The sequence below is a fragment of the Myotis davidii genome, unplaced genomic scaffold (assembly GCF_000327345.1).
Source record: "Myotis davidii unplaced genomic scaffold, ASM32734v1 scaffold17, whole genome shotgun sequence".
Classification (NCBI taxonomy): domain Eukaryota; kingdom Metazoa; phylum Chordata; class Mammalia; order Chiroptera; family Vespertilionidae; genus Myotis; species Myotis davidii.
The window spans coordinates 2,712,088-2,723,119 of NW_006288624.1; the positions used below are offsets into that span (position 1 = coordinate 2,712,088).

At 45.6% G+C, this 11,032-nt stretch overlaps 1 protein-coding gene across 4 annotated transcripts in view; it reads right to left on the reverse strand.

Annotated features, from left to right (window-relative positions):
* Positions 1–543, reverse strand: part of SRSF5 (serine/arginine-rich splicing factor 5) — a 5,488-nt gene extending 4,945 nt beyond the window's left edge. Inside the window, exon 1 of one of the 4 annotated variants that reach the window (XM_015562035.1) lies at positions 254–543. The gene's annotated coding sequence lies outside the window, so the exon portion shown is untranslated. The remainder of the gene's footprint in view (positions 1–253) is intronic. The other 3 variants (XM_006760755.2, XM_006760753.2, XM_006760752.2) reach the window with 3 other exon arrangements.
* Between the last annotated feature and the right edge of the window lie 10,489 nt (positions 544–11,032).

The window sequence follows — 11,032 nt, forward strand, 5'->3', positions numbered from 1 at the left end:
CGCGCGTGCCAACTCCCTCCTCCCACGCCCTCCCCCGACTCCACCGTTCCGGAGTCTCCATCCCCGCCCGCAGAAACCCCGGGCCGCCACACCCCAACCCCAGCCCACTACTCCCGGGGTTCGGCTAAGGAGGAAGTCGAGAGGCAGGGAGGGGCACACAACCCCGCAGGAAAAACGACCAGAACCAAGACCGCCCTTCCACCTTCACTTCCCCTCAAACAAGACCCCAAGGGAGACGTGCCCCAGCGCCCACCTCGAGTAAACTGCGCTCATTGGACGCCGTCCTCCGCAAAGAGAGCAGCCCTGGCCACTGATCCGAGTGGCCATGAAGAAGCCTCGATCCGAGAAGCCATTCCCTCAAAGTGAGCCACTCACCTACCGGACGGGATCTTTGGCAGCTGAGACCCAGAGAGGTCCGTAGTCTGCGACGGAGATGTCTGCCTCCCCGCAGACCAGGACTCAACTCGTCTACGTCTCTCGACAACTGACGCACTTAGCTGCTCCGCGTTCTACAAAATGGAGGGTGCGCCTTGCGTCACTTCCGGGGCCGTCCATAGACCCTCCCCCTTGGATCCTAGGACGGAAGTCTCTGAGGGGTCGGGGCCCTGTCACCTGGGACCGGCCTCGCCCGCGGTGGGCGGGGCCGAGGGGCGCAAATGGTGATGCTTTTTCATCGGAATTTTTTTTAAGATGCCCCGAAGAGTCCTGGGTAAAAGAAACTCCGGAACCCAGGCTTTGCAGAACTACCTGGCCATGGCTGGCCCCTGCCGCTGGCCATTTCGGGGGCAACATTGGAAGACGCTCCTTGACGAGCAGTGAGATGCGGACCGAACCACGGACGAGTAGTTGACAGTAAGAAGACCGCGGGAGTGCGTGCTTTTTAAGCGGCAGGTTTCCGCGGGGGGCAGTGTTGAACGTGGGACTGCCGCCGGAAGGCCGTCTTGACTTGAGTCCAGGAGGCCGATTTCTGCATCTCCACTGCCCTGCACCTGAGCTGGCCGCACAGGTTTCCCGCCGCTTTCCAGGCCCCGAGGCATTCGACGACCCCTCCCCGTTCAGGTTTCCGTAACATCACGCGCGAGCGCCCGCCGCTCCGCAAACAGGATGTGGTGGTTTCCAAACGCAGCCCTGCACTCCTTACCTCCGCGCGTTCCCGGGAAGGCGGGCAGGCTTAGAAGTTGGAGCATAAAGATGGTGAAGGTTTACTTTTCTTCAGTGCTTTAGGGTGGCGCCCGAGGCGCCCCGTTTTTGAGAGGCGCCCAGAGTCTAGGGTTGCTGCTGGTAACCGGAGTTACATAGATAAATAAGGTCGTTCGAGGAGGAGCCGAGCTCCTGGCCCCCGGCTCCGACCTCCCCTGACCTGGGCCCGGAGGAACTCGGACCGAACTCGGATAGTTTGTCCAGCGTGGGCTCATCCATCCCTGCATTTGTATGTTTATTCTAAAAAGAGCCTCAGCAGGTACTCAGCAGAATTGAGAGGTTAGCTATCTATCGGGTAGGGGAATTAAGGACGATTTTAAAGACAAATATGTACTCGGTAAAAGAAAACGTTTCCCTTTAGCGGCCGGCCGCGTGTGCATTGGCATCTCACAATGCACAAATTACCCCACGCCAGGACTGACTGAATTCGTTTGCTTCCTGCATAGTTTTTGAAAATCAGCCTTCCCATTATTTTCTACATTCTGTGTTGACGGAGAAGCAGCCGCTTGTGATTTCACTCACTGACCATGATTTTTTGCTGCCATAAGAGAAAGGAATCTAGAAAAGGTTTTCTGGGGGGTAAGAAAACCAGCAGTAGTATACACCATGAACAAAGGGGCCGCCTTCAGCCCAGGGGATGCGGTTTTCTTAGGACCAACTTTTCTAATGAGGCCTTTTCTCTTAACTAACTTACCTTAGAAAGTTTGTGATTTCCGCAAAGATAACTTTTCGTTAGTACCAATAAACTCATGTTCCATGAGCAGAAGTACTTTTACTCCCATGTGATCCTACAATAGTCTATGTATACTCCTATAATCCTTTCATTATTGAGGATGGTTTTACATTTTTAAATGGTTGGGAGCTGGGGCAAATCAAAAGAAGAGTATATGAAATTCAAAGGTCATTTTCCATAAATAAAGGGGTTTTTTGGAAAAACAGCCACTCTCTTTTATTTAATTAGTGTCTATAGCTATTGTCCTGTGATGTCAGGGCTGAGTATTTGTAATAGAGACCATAGGCCCACAAAACCTAAAATATTCACTATCTGGCCCTTTACAGAAAATGTTTACCAATTCCTAAGCTAGCCAATTCCTAGACTTTAAACTGTGAATACTCCACCCAGCTCCCTTTGCCAGATAACAAAATCATAACAGAGACAGGATTTGATCTTTATTTCTAAATAGAGTTTATTTTATTCCAATTGTAAAAAGACATATAGTCTTACTATAGCAAAAATGCTCAACAGGAAAAATAATTGAAAGAATAGTCATGATCCTATCTCACCAAATCCACCTTTTATTATGTTTCGTTCTATTTCCTTTTTATGTTTTTTGTCCTGACCGTTTAATGTTTTCTTTTTCCATTCAAAAATGACACCATTTTTTTTAAAAAACACAGATATGGAAATGTAAAAGGCCATTCGTATTCCCAACGGTGAGGTGCCGGAAGCTGGTCCATCCTTGCTACTTGACACAGTTGCTGCAGGGAAGAAACATCTGCACAGCATATGTTTCAAGGGACCTGGCGTATACAGCATACTGTTCTTAATATGTTTGCCCCCCCTTTTTTAGCGCTATGTGTTCTAACCAGAGCCACCTCCCCAAGAAAGGTTGTTTCCCTGGAGTTAGGTATTAATGGGGCTAGGGAAGGGAATAAATCAGTAAAACCCCGTAACTAAGTGCCAGGCGGGTAGTTAATCACCTTAACTACGAACAATCACGATTAAGCTACATAATCCTTACTCAGACCATAGAATAGGAAAATCTCCTTATAGCAATAGGATAATGACCTTGGAATAGAGACAACAAACTAGCCCTTATAATGGAACAGAGCCTAACCTAGACAAGATTAAAATCAACAGAGCTAGATATAGATAAGATTTTTATCAAAGGTCAGATAAGAAGCTATAAACATAAAACAAGGAACTGTAGAAGGTCAAAGGGAGGATCCAAAACATATGATGATGTAACTATAGAGGCATGCTTATAGGATCAAATGGTATAAATACAGATGTAACAGGAGAATAAAGAGAGAACCCGACTATGCTGATCATCTGAACGCTGTCTCCGTGACCTTCATTCTTCGCTGACTCCGTCCATACCTTTGGGAACCCCTGGACCGCTGGGGCTGGACCCCTGCAATTGGTGCCCAATTCAGTATCATGAAACTTACTAGAATTTATTCATAAAATTTAATCATAGGCATTTCCCGTGTTTCTTTGTTTTAATATAGTAATGGTCAACAGTATATATTCAGATTTATATCTTTTTTCACTTACATGCCACAACTACATGCCTGGGGGAAATATTGTGACCAAGCTATTCTGTTTCTCTGAATATACCCTAAATCTCACCAAAAGTTTAAAAATTCCTATCCAGAACTTTCAACACTAAAAACGTGTTGCTTCCATTATTCTAGCTAATAATTCTAAAGATCTTTTGAAGGAATAAATATCCTTAATCTCTCTTGGAAGTACATGGTTTTTTTTAATGTTCAGTTTTGACTCAGATTCATCCCTACATACCTGACTTCTTTCTATTGCTACCTCCTGATTTTATTGTTGTTGCTTAATTTAGTGCACAATAATTAAAATACCTGCGAACCCAGGACGGTACTTTAATTTGAGTGCCTAGATGAGTGTTTCTCAACATCCACTGTACACTAAAATCACCTAGGAAGTGTTTATAACATTCTGCTGCCTGGGTCCCTACTGGCAAAAATTCTGATTTAAGTTGTCTGGGTTGGAGCCCTAGTGTGTTAGTAAGGGCTGCAGGTGATTCTCATACCCAGGAGTGTTAGAGGCGTGCTGACCTAGGTCTGGGCACTCGCAGTTGTTTTTTTTTAAATCATCACTAACGGCACTCGCATTTTTGTTCACCATAAAACCTGTCTGTCATCTGGCTCCATCTTCCCTCCTCCAAACACATCTCACTCAGGCTATGGCTGGGGCCCTATTGGGATCATCACAGGGAAGCGGATCTCCAACGGAAATCATGCTAACATCAAGATAAGTTTAAATTCAGGGCACTTAAGCATATCGTCCTTACCATTCCTCTCAATATTGACAGCTGCTGTTTCCTGAGCCACTACTGTGTGTCGGTCCTCATACCAACTCTTCCATGTTATAAAATGTTAATGGGAATTATTTTCCTCAAAATGTTGTTATAACATTTTTTAAATGAGGAAACAGGCTTAGAGAATCTTCTGATCTACTCTGCTTAAAACGTCTTAATTTCTGGTATTCCTGCCATGGCCCTGTTTGCAAAAGCTTGCAGTATGATCTTCCTGTGATCCATTTCTGTGCATTAGATGGCTCCAGAAATCCCTTACTACATGCCAGGCATAGGGCTAGGGGGCTTTGCATTTATTGCCTATTCAGCCCATGTACAACTTTCTAAAGTTAGTTCATATTCTCCTTTTAAAAAATATGTTGAGACCAAAACTTTAAGTCACACAGCTGGAAGTAGTAGAACCTTGAATTGAACCCAGTATGTCTAACTCTGTGCTTCTAAAGGGTTTTCTTTCCAAGTTATAGGAGTTACCTCTAAAAATAATTATTGCATTTTTAAGTCAGGAGAGAAAATGTCACATCATTTAGCTACATTTTTGTCTTTGTGTTACAAGGTTGAGAGCTGAATGTGAAAGTGGACTTAGCATAAGCACTTACTAGTTAGAACTGAAGCATCTCGGCTATTACGAGGGACAGCCATGGGCCAGATCACACAAGGGAAGCCACCAAGCTGTCAGCAAAGCCTGCAGGAGCTGGATTCTGATGTGAGCTGGAACGTCAGGCCCAACACTTTTCATGGTATGCTCCAGAGACTAAACTAGGGCCTGGCACATCACAGCATTCCTACAATATTGGTTAAGGAGTCGATCTATGACTTCCAGAATGTTGCTGGAACTCTCTAAGCCTCAGTTTCCTTATGTGAGAAATGGGTCAATCACAGTACTTAATCCCTAGGGTTGTTACGAGGATTGCATGAGGCAATGCAGGTAATGTGTTGAATCCAGCGCCTGGTACACTCAGCAAGTTTCAGCTATAATGAGTACTACAGAGAGCCTGTCTCTCCAGTCACAAAGGACAAAATTCACTGTGGCAGTTAAGCTGCTGTGACAAACGAGACAGTGACTTAACGAACATGGAAGTTTCTTTCTCATGCCCCCAAATTTTCTGTTAAGTAAAATATGAAAGACTGAAACATTCCAAAGATCAAACCATTAAAGAGAGAGAAGGAACTTGGAAAAGGCTATATCTAGCCAAGAGTCACCCCCCCTCCCAATGCTTGTTGTCCTCTATACCTCCTGCACCCCCCAAGCTATCAGGATCTAGGACCACGGCACACAGGACCAACCCAGTTAGGAACACTTGAACAAGGTGACTTCTGGAAGCACCTAGGAATGGGGGCTGGTTGCCAGGAGAACCAACCATGTGATTGGAGGGTTGGAACTCCAGTCCACCCCTGACCTCCAGGGATGGGAGAAGGGCTGGAGGTTGAATCAAGCATCCAAGGCTATTTGGTCATTCATGCCTAGTTGGTGACGCCTCCAGGAAACCCCAGAGGACTGGATCAGAGAGTTTCCAGGTTAGTGAACATATGGAGATGTGGGGAGAGTGGCGTGCCTACCCTATACATCTCAACCCTGTCTTCTAAATCACTGATTCAGTCCTCAGCTTCCCTTAATCTGCTGTGTATTCCTCCCAATGTGTTCTTTGTGTTATGTCATTCTTTATTTATGACTCTTTTTTTTTCCATAGTTACTATATCTTTTTTCATGCTATTGAGCATCTTTACCATCATTACTCTGAACTCTGTTTCAGATAAATTTCTTACCATTGCTTCATTTATCGCTTCTGTAGAATTCTCTTGTTCTTTCATTTGTGGGTTCTTTGTCTCCTCATTTTGGCTGTCTGTTTGGGTTTGTGACTATGTTTTAGGTAGATTCTCTATGCCTCTCAATCTCTAGTGCAGGACTGTGTCTAACACTGTTTCTGACTAATTAGATCAGGCAAAGACTCAAGCCTCCAGAGACTACCTCTGTCTATAGACTGATAGGATTTCCACTTGAAAGCCCCAAGGCAATCATCCTCAGGTGTGGCAAGAGTTTTTTTTTCCAACAGGGTGGGGCAATTGCCTCTGCCGGGAAGCTAATTGTTATTTTTAGTCTCTTAAATGGCCTCAGGCAAGGTGTTTTCTAATAGGGTAAGTTAACTGTCTTCCCCCCAGGCAAGGCCACCTGTATAGCAAATGTCTTTGTGGGAAAGGTGACCTCTGCAGGGTGAAGGAATGACTCAGCACAGGAATCTGGTTGTGTCTGCCTTCTGAACTCTTAATGCCCAAGCCCCCAATCTTAGCTTCTGCTCACAAAGCTCCAGTTGACTCTGCCCTCCCTGTGCCTGAGCACAAGGTGGGTGGCTCCACAGGGGATTTTGTGCATTGGTCCTTTAAGAAGGTGCCTGAATTTTTAGCCATCACTCCCTGGCAGACAGCAATCCTGCTGCTTTTTCACAGCCAGATGTTATGTGAATACCCTTCTCAGTTGTGGTGCTCTCTGATGGGGGGCCCAGCTTGGAGATTAGATCCCTGAGTTCTCAGTGGAAACCACCCACCGCTGAGATATCTCTCCGGGACTTCAGTTATTGTCTGTGGGCACCCGACCAGCCCTTTCTTGCCTCTGCCCCTCCTACCACTCTCTTTGCAGTCTCCACTTTCAGTCCTCAGGTATCAGGGTACTCTCCTACAAGTCTTCCACTGATTATTCAGGAAGTTTTTCTGTATTTTAGTTGTAATACCAGTTTGTTCCTGGGAGCATCTCCTTGCAGCATCCACTTACTCTGCCACCATTTTTAATCTCCCCTGCCCTTTATATCTCTTTCATCTGGTTGTTTCTGAGTTACAACCTTTTACAATAAACCAGTGATCTAATAAGTAACATGTCTCTCTGTTCTGGAAGTCGTTCTAGCAAATTAGAACCCAAGGAGGGGGTTATAGGAACTTCTGTTTTATAACCATTTGTTCGGAAGTACAGATAACAACCTGGACTTGTAATTAGCATTCTTAATTGGAAGGGGTCATTAAAACCTCCAATCCCAAAAGAGCCTGGGCTTGTGGCTGGCAGCTGAGTGTGTGTAGGGATGGGGAGGGCGTCTTGTGGGACTGAGCCCTTGCCCTGTGGAACCTGATGCTATCTCAAGGTAGAGGGTGTCAGAATTGAGTTGGATTCTTGGGGACCATGCTGTTATCTGAGAATTGTTTGATGGGGTGTGTGAACACCACACACACACACACACACTGGAGCTGGATCTCAGAACACCCTCTAAGTTCCTACTCCTTGATCTTGGTGACTGGCACGTTCTGTTATGCTTACACTCTCTCAGCAGCTGTGTTTCTGTTGCCTGAAGCTACGCTGTAGCCTTTACTGCTGGCTCATCATGGGGCAATGAGATTCTCTCTACCCCAAGAATTTGGATCTTTGAACCGAGAGAACCAACACTCAGGCATCTTTAAAAATAAATGAATATATATATATCCGAGAAGAAAGGAGAGAGAGAGATAGAAACATCAAGGAAGAGAGAGAATCATTGATCAGCTTCCTCCTGCACACCCCACACTGGGGATTGAGCCTGCAACTGAGCATGTGCCCTGACCGAGAATCGAACTGTGACCTCCTGGTTCATAGGTCAATGCTCAACCACTGAGCCATGCTGGCCAGGCAACACTGAAGCATCTTAATGGAAGCTTGCCAGAAGGAAGCTGGCTTCCAAGTCTATGCTAAAGTAGTCACATCTGCCCGGGTGTTGGCACCTCCTGAAACTGGGTGTCCAAACCTCCCAGATGTTATGAGATCCTCTAGCACCCTCCACTGAGTGTCCTCTTTTTGCTTAAGCTAGTTCTTTTGAAGCGAGAGCAAAACAGCTTAACAACACACAACATTATCCAGTGTAAGCAACACAGGTGGGTTTACAGCAAGGATTCTGAAATGTTATGAAATCCAAGGGCAAGAATGTGCTCCGGCTTGAGGCGTCTGAAGGTGGAAGTAGAAGCTATCAGGAATCAGGAGTATAATCTCCCTCTCTCCTCTCTGTTTTGTTTGCTTTGTTTTTTTATTTCCTTTGCTCCTTCGCTGCAGCCTGGCTTTCCCTGACTCTCAATCCATATGAAGGAACATGGCCACACCATGTCTTCCAGTTTTTATATCTCCTCAATCCAAAAGCAGATCCCAATGAGAGTGAAATCTCCCAGTTGAAACTATAAATTCCCTGGAGTGGAAAAGCTGATCAGCCCAGTTTGGGCAAGGTGTCTACCTTGATCCAATCAGAGGAGATGAGGCCAAACCGTGTAAACAGGGATGTTGGAGAACCCACCTCATAGATGAGGATGAAGTTTAAGAGGATCGTTGCAAATTAGGCTGACACCCTAGATGTTGAACCAATGGAAGCTCAACTTCCACATGGCCCAATCTGCCCTAGATCCAACTTACAACCACCCACCCGCTCCTACCAGCACAGGCCAAACCAGCCTATCTGTGCTCTGCTTCGGCAAAGACTTGTGAAACCAACTTACCTGCCCTACTTTCCCCATTGTGTCTAACATAATGGAAGATACCCTAATGATTACCTATTGTTCCCTGTGATATTCAGAAATAATTGGAGACCTACTGTGTGCCAAATACTGTGCAAGGGGTTTCGTAGACTTATCTCACTCACGTGACCTTCTGAATAACCCTAAGATGGGGATTGCTAACCCTGTTTTAGGGAGGAGAATAGGTGTTCTCAAGGCCTAACTCCCAAGTTCAAGAATTGTTAGTGACAGTGAGAGATTCAAACCCAAGCCAGTTTGAACTCAAAGCTCAGATGCTCTTTCTACATCCAAGGTCAGTTCCTGTTTGGGCTGGAGGGATGGAAAGAGAGGAGTTGTGTGCCTTGGAAAGCGGGTGCTGGAAGTGAAATTGAGTTTACGCCGAGGGGCTAGGACACTGTGGGCTTCCTACTTAGTTTCTAAGCTCAGACACTGACACCCAGGAGCTGGGCTTCCCTCCGTCTGGCCGGCTGCAGGCACCCAGGACCCAGGCTGACTTCGCCTGGGCCAGCCACAGCCACAGGGGACTGTGGGTGGGCAGTTTCCTCCGGACCGCAGCTGCAGGCACCCAGGACTGCAGGGTGGGTGGCTTGTTCCTCTCCCGGGCTGCAGCCTGCCTGGTCCCCATTCCTCTCTCCCCAGTGTTGAGTGTCTGAGCCATTAAGGCGTGACAGCGTGAGAGTATGTCGACCATTTGCATATTAGCTCTTTATTATATAGGACGTTTCTCAGCACTTAAATATATGAATGTCTCTTTCCTGCAGTGAATATTATAGACCCACAGTTATATGGAAAAAATAGTCCTACTCACCTCATTAAGAGGTGTGTTTCCAATAAAATTACTTTTGAAATGAAACAACTATCAAAATCTGTGATATATTTGAAACAGTTTAAATTTCTATTTATTATACCTGATTTTCATGCAAAAAAATATGAAAGATGCTTAAAAAAACACTTTCAAGTATAAAAACATATTATGTTGGGATAAAGCTCCGAGAGGGAAATGGAATGGAAATGAGCTCAAGAAAAAAAGAATTTGCCCAAACCAGTTTGGCTCAGTGGATAGAGCGACGGCCTGCAGACTCAAGGGCCCCAGGTTCGATTCCGGTCAGGGGTATGTACCTTGGTTGCAGGCATATCCCCAGCAGCAAGTGTGCAGGAGGCAGCCGATCAATGTTTCTCTCTCATCGATGTTTCTAACTCTCTATCCCTCTCCCTTCCTCTCTGAAAAAAATCAATAAAATATATTAAAAAGAAAGAATTTATGTAGATTCCTGTCTTATTCTGGTTTGTGTGTTAAAATGAAAGATGATGGGTATCAATTGCAATGGTATATAGATCCCAGTGGATTTATATAAAAGAGTAATGTATTATTTAAATGTATTTATTTGAAAGTTTCATTTTGAAATGTCAATGCTTAAAATACTCTAAGTAACCATAAATTGATGATGAAAAGTTTTAGATGTCAACTTAAGAATGTAAAAAAAAAAAGTTTAGTTCTTTTAAAGGCCAGTGAACAATCAGGTTGGAAGACCACAGGCCTGAGCCCAGGACCCAGGGCAGTAGATTTAAAAGGGCAAGTTGCCTAACCAGTTTGGCTCAGTGGATAGAGCGTTGGCCTGCGGACTGAAGGGTCCCAGGTTCAATCCCGGTCAAGGGCATGTACCTTGGTTGTGGGGAGTGTGCAGGAAGCAGCTGAATCGATGTTTATCTCTCATTGATGTTTCTAACTCTCTCTTCCTCTCCTTTCCTCTCTGTAAAAAAATCAATAAAATATATTTAAAAAAATAAAAAATAAATAAAAGGGCGAGTGTTGTGCCCTGGCTGGTGTGTTCAGCGGTTACAGCACCAGCCCTCGAACCAAAGGGTCTCGGGTTCGGTTCCCAGTCAAGGGCACAGCATACCTGGCTGGGTTGCAGGTTCGATCCTCAGCCCTGTCCAGGTGCATGCGGGGGCAACCAATGGATGTGTCTCTTTCACATGGATGTCTCTCTCCGCTCTCTGTTTTCTTCTCCTCCCCTCCCCTCCACTCTCTCTAAAAGTCAATGGATAAAATATCCTCAGGTGAGGATTAACCAAAAAAATTACATAACAATAAAAGGGCAGGTGTTGTGGGAGGCACCCCCACCCACCACCACCACCACCACCAGAGACTGGAGCCTGGCTCACCCCGAGTCCTCCTCCTTTCCCATCAGGTGACACACTGTGAGCAGCTGGTTTTCTCAAAGGCCCCCTTCAGAGCCCTCTCGTGG